The sequence below is a fragment of the Schistocerca americana genome, chromosome 1 (genome assembly GCF_021461395.2).
Source record: "Schistocerca americana isolate TAMUIC-IGC-003095 chromosome 1, iqSchAmer2.1, whole genome shotgun sequence".
NCBI classification, from domain to species: Eukaryota; Metazoa; Arthropoda; class Insecta; order Orthoptera; family Acrididae; genus Schistocerca; species Schistocerca americana.
Genome location: NC_060119.1, coordinates 884,586,356 through 884,596,203, shown reverse-complemented (window position 1 = coordinate 884,596,203; position 9,848 = coordinate 884,586,356).

The window sequence follows — 9,848 nt, the reverse complement described above, 5'->3', positions numbered from 1 at the left end:
CCATCAATTATTTATCTTTTAATTCCTCACGTTCTTAGGAACTTATTGATGTAATATCAGAGAACGACTTAATAAATGTGCTATAACTTAGAAGTGTAGCGCTCGTTGTGACTGACGTACTAAATTGCGTTTTCCGCAAAACTTCCTCTTATGAATAGTGACAAAGCATAAATTGAAGACAGTGTGCTGTTCTGTAATCGTCATCTTTCAGCTATACAGAAAAGAAGCGTCATATACATAACTGATAAAGTGACTCGTTCGATATACTTACGTTATAAATCGTTCCTATACGCTATGGAACATGTACTAACTGTTTAAAAGTACACACATCACCTCGATTCCGAAAGATTCGGAACACATGCAGAAAACTGCAACAGAGATCAGCAAAAACTTCATTTACGCACTTCTTATTGCACATGAAAACCACACATTGCATGTTGTACCACCATACAGCGAGAGCTTCAGAGGTGGTGGCACGGATTGCTGTACACACTGGAACCTCTAGTAGCCAGGAGCATGTCCTCCTGCATTGATGCATGCCTGTATTCGTCGTGGCATAAATTCCTCAAGTTCATCAAGGCGCTGTTGGTCCAGATTGTCCCACTTCTCAACGGCGATTCGGCGTAGATCCCTTAGAGTGGTTGGTGGGTCACGTCGTCCATAAACAGCCCTTTTCAATCTACACTCCTGGAAATGGAAAAAAGAACACATTGACACCGGTGTGTCAGACCCACCATACTTGCTCCGGACACTGCGAGAGGGCTGTACAAGCAATGATCACACGCACGGCACAGCGGACACACCAGGAACCGCGGTGTTGGCCGTCGAATGGCGCTAGCTGCACAGCATTTGTGCACCGCTGCCGTCAGTGTCAGCCAGTTTGCCGTGGCATACGGAGCTCCATCGCAGTCTTTAACACTGGTAGCATGCCGCGACAGCGTGGACGTGAACCGTACGTGCAGTTGACGGACTTTGAGCGAGGGCGTATAGTGGGCATGCGGGAGGCCGGGTGGACGTACCGCCGAATTGCTCAACACGTGGGGCGTGAGGTCTCCACAGTACATCGATGTTGTCGCCAGTGGTCGGCGGAAGGTGCACGTGCCCGTCGACCTGGGACCGGACCGCAGCGACGCACGGATGCACGCCAAGACCGTAGGATCCTACGCAGTGCCGTAGGGGACTGCACCGCCACTTCCCAGCAAATTAGGGACACTGTTGCTCCTGGGGTATCGGCGAGGACCATTCGCAACCGTCTCCATGAAGCTGGGCTACGGTCCCGCACACCGTTAGGCCGTCTTCCGCTCACGCCCCAACATCGTGCAGCCCGCCTCCAGTGGTGTCGCGACAGGCGTGAATGGAGGGACGAATGGAGACGTGTCGTCTTCAGCGATGAGAGTCGCTTCTGCCTTGGTGCCAATGATGGTCGTATGCGTGTTTGGCGCCGTGCAGGTGAGCGCCACAATCAGGACTGCATACGACCGAGGCACACAGGGCCAACACCCGGCATCATGGTGTGGGGAGCGATCTCCTACACTGGCCGTACACCACTGGTGATCGTCGAGGGGACACTGAATAGTGCACGGTACATCCAAACCGTCGTCGAACCCATCGTTCTACCATTCCTAGACCGGCAAGGGAACTTGCTGTTCCAACAGGACAATGCACGTCCGCATGTATCCCGTGCCACCCAACGTGCTCTAGAAGGTGTAAGTCAACTACCCTGGCCAGCAAGATCTCCGGATCTGTCCCCCATTGAGCATGTTTGGGACTGGATGAAGCGTCGTCTCACGCGGTCTGCACGTCCAGCACGAACGCTGGTCCAACTGAGGCGCCAGGTGGAAATGGCATGGCAAGCCGTTGCACAGGACTACATCCAGCATCTCTACGATCGTCTCCATGGGAGAATAGCAGCCTGCATTGCTGCGAAAGGTGGATATACACTGTACTAGTGCCGACATTGTGCATGCTCTGTTGCCTGTGTCTATGTGCCTGTGGTTCTGTCAGTGTGATCATGTGATGTATCTGACCCCAGGAATGTGTCAATAAAGTTTCCCCTTCCTTGGACAATGAATTCACGGTGTTCTTATTTCAATTTCCAGGAGTGTATCTCAGGCATGTTCAATAGGGTTCATGTCTGGAGAACGTGCTGCTCACTCTAGTGAGCTTGCAAAAATGTAGCGTGTTAGGGGTTCGGTGGTAATCTGGTCAGCAATATCGTGGTATTCCATTGGCCCCACGGTTACTCTGCAAGATCGTTTTATTGCCAAAAATTACGTAACCATTTTGCCTCGTTTGACACTCCCATGGAATAAAGTTTGTCGGAAAATGGAGGTGCTGTCTTCCATGGTCGGCCGCTGTGACAGAGCGGTTCTAGGAGCTTCAGTCAGGAACCACGCTGCTGCTTCGGTCGCAGGTTCGAATCCTGCCTCGGGCATGGATGTGTGTGATGTCCTTAGGTTAGTCTCAAAATCTGGCAGAAAACCCAAAGAGATTCTGGTCATATATAAACCACACCAGTGGCAAGACGCGACCAATACCTCCACTGCTCGATAACAACGGTGAAGTCACTGATGACAGCGCCACTAAATCAGTTTTCCGAAACTCCTTCACCAAAGAAGACGAAGTAAAAATTCCTGAATTCCAATCAAGAACAACTGCCAAGATGAGACACATAGAAGTAGATATCCTCGGAGTAACGAAGCAACTTAAATCACATAATAAAAGCAACGTCTCCGATCCAGATTGTATACCAGTCAGTGTCCTCTAAGAGTGTTGTTGTTGTTGTTGTGGTCTTCAGTCCTGAGACTGGATTGATGCAGCTCTCCATGCTACTCTATCCTGTGCAAGCTTCTTCATCTCCCAGTACCTACTGCAACCTACATCCTTCCGAATCTGCTTAGTGTATTCATCTCTTGGTCTCCCTCTACGATTTTTACCCTCCTCGCTGCCCTCGAATACTAAATTGGTGATCCCTTGATGCCTCAGAACATGTCCTACCAACCGATCCCTTCTTCTGGTAAAGCTGTGCCACAAAGTTCTCTTCTCCCCAATCCTATTCAATACTTCCTCATTAGTTATGTGATCTACCCATCTAATCTTCAGCATTCTTCTGTAGCACCACATTTCGAAAGCTTCTATTCTCTTCTTGTCCAAACTATTTATCGTCAATGTTTCACTTCCATACATGGCTACACTCCATACAAATACTTTCAGAAATGACTTCCTGACACTTAAATCTATACTCGATGTTAACAGATTTCTCTTCTTCAGAAACGCTTTCGTTGCCATTGCCAGACTACATTTTATATCATCTCTACTTCGACCATCATCAGTTATTTTGCTCCCCAAATAGCAAAACTCCTTTACTACTTTAAGTGTCTCATTTCCTAATCTCATTCCCTCAGCATCACCCGACTTAATTCGACTACATTCCATCATCCTCGTTTTGCTTTTGCTGATGTTCATCTTATATCCTCCTTTCAAGACGCTATTCATTCCATTCAACTGCTCTTCCAAGTCCTTAGCTGTCTCTGAAAGAATTACAATGTCATCGGCGAACCTTAAAGATTTTATTTCTTCTCCATGGGTTTTAATACCTACTCCGAATTTTTCTTTTGTCTCTCAGAGTATGCTGATAAAATACACTCCTGGAAATTGAAATAAGAACACCGTGAATTCATTGTCCCAGGAAGGGGAAACTTTATTGACACATTCCTGGGGTCAGATACATCACATGATCACACTGACAGAACCACAGGCACATAGACACAGGCAACAGAGCATGCACAATGTCGGCACTAGTACAGTGTATATCCACCTTTCGCAGCAATGCAGGCTGCTATTCTCCCATGGAGACGATCGTAGAGATGCTGGATGTAGTCCTGTGCAACGGCTTGCCATGCCATTTCCACCTGGCGCCTCAGTTGGACCAGCGTTCGTGCTGGACGTGCAGACCGCGTGAGACGACGCTTCATCCAGTCCCAAACATGCTCAATGCGGGACAGATCCGGAGATCTTGCTGGCCAGGGTAGTTGACTTACACCTTCTAGAGCACGTTGGGTGGCACGGGATACATGCGGACGTGCATTGTCCTGTTGGAACAGCAAGTTCCCTTGCCGGTCTAGGAATGGTAGAACGATGGGTTCGATGACGGTTTGGATGTACCGTGCACTATTCAGTGTCCCCTCGACGATCACCAGTGGTGTACGGCCAGTGTAGGAGGTCGCTCCCCACACCATGATGCCGGGTGTTGGCCCTGTGTGCCTCGGTCGTATGCAGTCCTGATTGTGGCGCTCACCTGCACGGCGCCAAACACGCATACGACCATCATTGGCACCAAGGCAGAAGCGACTCTCATCGCTGAAGACGACACGTCTCCATTCGTCCCTCCATTCACGCCTGTCGCGACACCACTGGAGGTGGGCTGCACAATGTTGGGGCGTGAGCGGAAGACGGCCTAATGGTGTGCGGGACCGTAGCCCAGCTTCATGGAGACGGTTGCGAATGGTCCTCGCCGATACCCCAGGAGCAACAGTGTCCCTAATTTGCTGGGAACTGGCGGTGCGGTCCCCTACGGCACTGCGTTGGATCCTACGGTCTTGGCGTGCATCCGTGCGTCGCTGCGGTCCGGTGCCAGGTCGACGGGCACGTGCACCTTCCGCCGACCACTGGCGACAACATCGATGTACTGTGGAGACCTCACGCCCCACGTGTTGAGCAATTCGGCGGTACGTCCACCCGGCCTCCCGCATGCCCACTATACGCCCTCGCTCAAAGTCCGTCAACTGCACATACGGTTCACGTCCACGCTGTCGCGGCATGCTACCAGTGTTAAAGACTGCGATGGAGCTCCGTATGCCACGGCAAACTGGCTGACACTGACGGCGGCGGTGCACAAATGCTGCGCAGCTAGCCCCATTCGACGGCCAACACCGCGGTTCCTGGTGTGTCCGCTGTGCCGTGCGTGTGATCATTGCTTGTACAGCCCTCTCGCAGTGTCCGGAGCAAGTATGGTGGGTCTGACACACCGGTGTCAATGTGTTCTTTTTTCCATTTCCAGGAGTGTAGCTCCATATTTAGCAATTATTTACAACCACTCGCTCACAGAGAGATCCGTAGGCCTACCTAAAGACTGGAAAATGGCTCAACTCACACCAGTACCCAAAAAGGGAAATAGGTGCAATCCGCTGAATTACATGCCTATATCACTAACGTCGATTTGCAGTAAGGTTTTGGAACATATACTGTATTCGAACATTATGAATTACCCCGAAGAAAACGATTTATTGACACATAGTCAGCACGGTTTCAGAAAATATCGTTCTTGTGAAACACAACTAGCTCTTTATACTCATCAAGTAATAAGTGCTATCGACAGGGGGTGTCAAATTGATTACATATTTTTAGATTTCCAGAAGGCTTTCGAGAACGTTCCTCACAAGCATCTTCTAACCAAACTGCGTGCCTACGGAGTATCGCCTCAGTTGTGTGACTGGATTCGTGATTTCCTGTCAGAAAGGTCACAGTTCGTAGTAATAGACGGAGAGTCATCGAGTAAAACAGAAGTAATGTAATATCCGGCGTTCCCCAAGGAAGTGTTGCAGGTTCAAAATGGCTCTGAGCACTATGGGGCTTAACTTCTGAGGTCATCATCCCCTAGAACTTAGAACTATTTAAACCTAACTAACCGAAGGACATCACACACATCCATGCCGGCCCAGGATTCGAACCTGCGACTGCAGCGGTCGCGCGGCTCCAGACTGTAGCGCCTAGAACCGCTCGGTCACTCCGGCCGGCAGTGTTGTAGGGCCTCTATTGTTGCTGGTTTATATTAACGACATAGGAGACAATCTGAGTAGCCATCTTAGATTGCTTGCAGATGATGCTGTCATTTACCGTCTTGTAAAGTCATCAGATGATCAAAACGATTGATTCAGATAAGACACCTGTTTGGTGCGAAAAGTGGCAGTTGACCCTGAATAAAGAATTTGAAGTTATTCACGTGAAAACTAAAAGGAATCCGCTAAATTTCGATTAAGCGATAAGTCACACAAATTTGAAGGCTGTAAATTCAACTAAATACATAAGGATTACAATTACAAATAACCTAAATTGGAACGATCACATAGATAATATTGTGGTTAGAGCAAACCAAAGACTGCGATCTTTGGCAGAACACTTGGAAGGTGCAACAGGTCTACTAAAGAGACTGCTTACACCACGGTTGTCCGACCTATTCTGGAGCATTGCTGTGCGGTGTGGGATTCGTATCAGGTGGGACTGACGGATGACATCGATAAAGTACAAAGAAGGGCAGCTCGTGTTTTATTATCGTGAAATAGGGGAGATAGCGTCACAGACATGATACGTGAATTGGGGTGACAATCGTCAAAACAAAGGCGTAATTCGGTGCGATGGGATTTTCTAATGAAATTTCAATCGCCAGTTTCCTCCTCCGATTGCGAAAACATTCTGTTGGCACCCACCTACATAGGGAGAAATGATCATCACGATAAAATAAGAGAAATCAGGGCTCGCACAGAAAAATTTATGTGCTCGTTTTTCCCGCGTGCCTTTCGAGAGTGGAACGGTAGAGAGACAGCTTGAAGGTGGTTCATTGAACCCTCTGCCAGGCACTTTACTGCGAATAGCAGAATAATCACGTAGATGTAGATGTAGTTCTAAGTCTAGGGGACTGATGACCTCAGATATTAAGTCCCATAGTGTTTAGAGCTATTTGAACCACTTTTCTGGCATGATAACAATTTCCCATTCACGTGGCTCACAACGTCCATGACGAGTTTCATGATAACGACAATGAATTGTCACATCTTCCCTGTCCAGTGAGACTTTGTAGTCTACTTTGGTGAGAAAAGTCAGTGATTGCTATTCACCTCAGTCATCGTCAACGTATCTTGTCACTATTTTGCAGGAAGATGGGTATAAGATCCCCTTAAAACTGTAGATGGTCTGTGTTTGTCCATTGAGAGACGACTGGTTGCCGTTTTCAATGCCAACAGTTGTCCTACAACGTTTGAGACTTGGTAATGTGTTGTGGTTTTGGTTTTTCCATACTTTTGTCCACCCCTACATAAAACTCTTTGGCAATGTGTTCGTTGAAATGACGTGCCTGAGGAACACTTTATGATTAACTTTATTGATAATGGATCATAACCACTATTTTTTTTATTTTAAAGTTTTTGTGGTGCATAGTACCTCTTAGATTGTGAGGGCCACATACATATTACTGAAGTTGATTGTAATGGCTGATATGAGATTTTCCATGACAACATCACGGAATCTGGCAACCCCAGATTTTAAATCACAGTTATGAAGTGCTTATAAAATGATTTGCAACACTGCATACAATTGTTACCAATGTATTATCCACTCATAAATTTATCTGGTCGTTCACCAACTCAGGTGTTCCTGTCTCCTCTTTCGCCATATTGAGTACCGGTACTGTCTTTAAAGTCTTTCCTTATGTGAGTATCTTTTTCTCAATTTACGTTTGCTTTGATGTCCCTATTACTATTTTCAATGAATCTGAGTATGTATTTGATTGACCTATTGCATCACAACAATGAATTTCAGTACTTATTTGAATGACCTATTGCATCACAATCAGAGCTATTTCACACTGACAGGTACAGTTGCCATTTGTTGTAGAAGACACCTTTATTCCTGGAGTAAGCCATGCTTTTTTATAGACTCGGGTCTAATCTGTGTTATTTTTGGAGGGAAACGGTTTGATGATAAGGAAAGTATTTCAGTAAAAATGTGTTGTAATTTTCATTCATGTCCTGAGCTACAGTTCATATCTTACAGTAGTTTCCTCTGACCACTGCCCTGGACTTAGGCTTACTAGATTTTGTATCATGTTTAATATTTACGTGTAACACAATGACGCTTTCGAACGTAATCCTGTATTACTGTCTAACAAATGTGTTACTGTCAATGACGTTTTCTTGTCGCTCGCAAACGTAACTGGGTCCTCACCACTACATCTCCTCGTCTCTCCTGACGGGGCGGGACTCCCATTAGATTGTCAGTGGCTGATTTTGAGCAGTTAGCTAACATCGCTGGGAAGTATATCACTTAACATATCTCTACAAGTGGTCATATGATGCTCAGATTGTTTCAACACGGTTTGATAATTTTCATTCGTAAGGGCAAATAGATAGTTCATTAATTTTATTCCTCGGTTTTCTTATGTTACGGTGCAATAAAGGTAGTTAGCATTTCTCATTGACCAAGACATTTCTCGTGATGGTAGAAAATTTTCCAACGAACAGCTTTTGCGTATGCATGCAATATGTTAGAATTATGCAGTATAGTTTGCTTCTCAAATTGAAATTTCGTTTCAATCTTAACCATTCTTATAACTTCGATTATTTCTCTTCTCCCTAACTTAAAAACTTACAGGGTGACAAGTATTGAACTATAGGAAAAAATCTAAATTAGTTACAAACTACCGCGTTCTCACACTTTTTCAGCATGTAAACGTTACTACAGATATCCGGAGTTAGGTTATGTTCGATACGCTTGCCCTCATGGCGATGATGTGGCGCAGACGAATTCTGCATGACCCAATGAAGTGTCGGAATATCGATAATGTCGATGACTTCCTGAATGGTTGTTTTCGGATCAGCAATGGCTTTGGGGTTATTGCTGTACACCTTGTGTTTAATATAGCCTAACAAAAAGGGGTCGCTTTTGTTCAGAGAATATTGCAGCCAATCGAGGCCCATGCCAGCAGCTCTGGGTACCCCAGAGCCAGAATGCGGTCCCCAGGGAGCTTCTCCATGACATCAAACACTCTCCTACTTCGAAGGGGGCCAACTTGTAACTTCCCCATTCCCAATCGGCCTACTGGATTGCGATATAGCTCACCATGCTCGCATATGCCTAATGAAATTGTACAGTGTAAAGCTATCATTACAGAAGGAAAATGACACCAGCTAGTTGGAGGGAAGTATACAAGAGACCCTTAGGAAGGAAGAATATGTTCTAAACCTAATCTAAATGCTGATGATAATTTTGAAATGGATGGAGTATTTATTAAAAACACACTGATTAGCTAAAAAGGGGATATTTAAACGGTCACCAGTCCACTTGGGCAATGAATCTCCAGAATCTTAAGAAAGGTAGTGGCAAAGAAATTTAAGCAAATAGTCAGTGGTGTGGCAACAGAAGGTTGTCACTTTTTTCCACAACACAACAGTTCATGAGAAAATAAATGAATCAGAAAGTACTGAGTTTGCAGTTTCTTGTTCTGAAATACTAAATTTCAAAAGGAAAGTTAGATGGAGTTACCGGTTAAATAAATGTTAACTAAAACCTTGTAATGAAAATAAAAACTTATTTTCAGTAACCTCAGCGCAATGTAACGCAAAATTTAGAAAAAGGCAAACAATATACTTTTGATTATTGAAACACTGAATTAAATTTACTTTAAGCAAATGAAAAACTGATTTTACTTATATAATAACAACAATGAAACACATACCAAGGCAACAGAAGTCAATTAACAAGCTAAATACATAATAAATGAAATTTCTCACTATTAATTTGTGCTGGGTCTTTAGTTATTAGTTTTGCCAGTGAAATTTTACTTTAATTTAAGTGAATGATGCTAATACTCAAAACTGCAAATTAGTTAAGCCTGCGTTATGAAATACAACAGCTTCTGAGGCAGAAAATTTAGACTGAAATTGGTCATTAGCAAAGACACGAAATTGGCAGTATATAATTAATCAGTTTTCATATTCTTAAGACATTCGGTTGTTCCATGGAAAGGGAAGGGACGTTGCCTGGTAATAATGTCTGAGGACGATGACAACACAGGT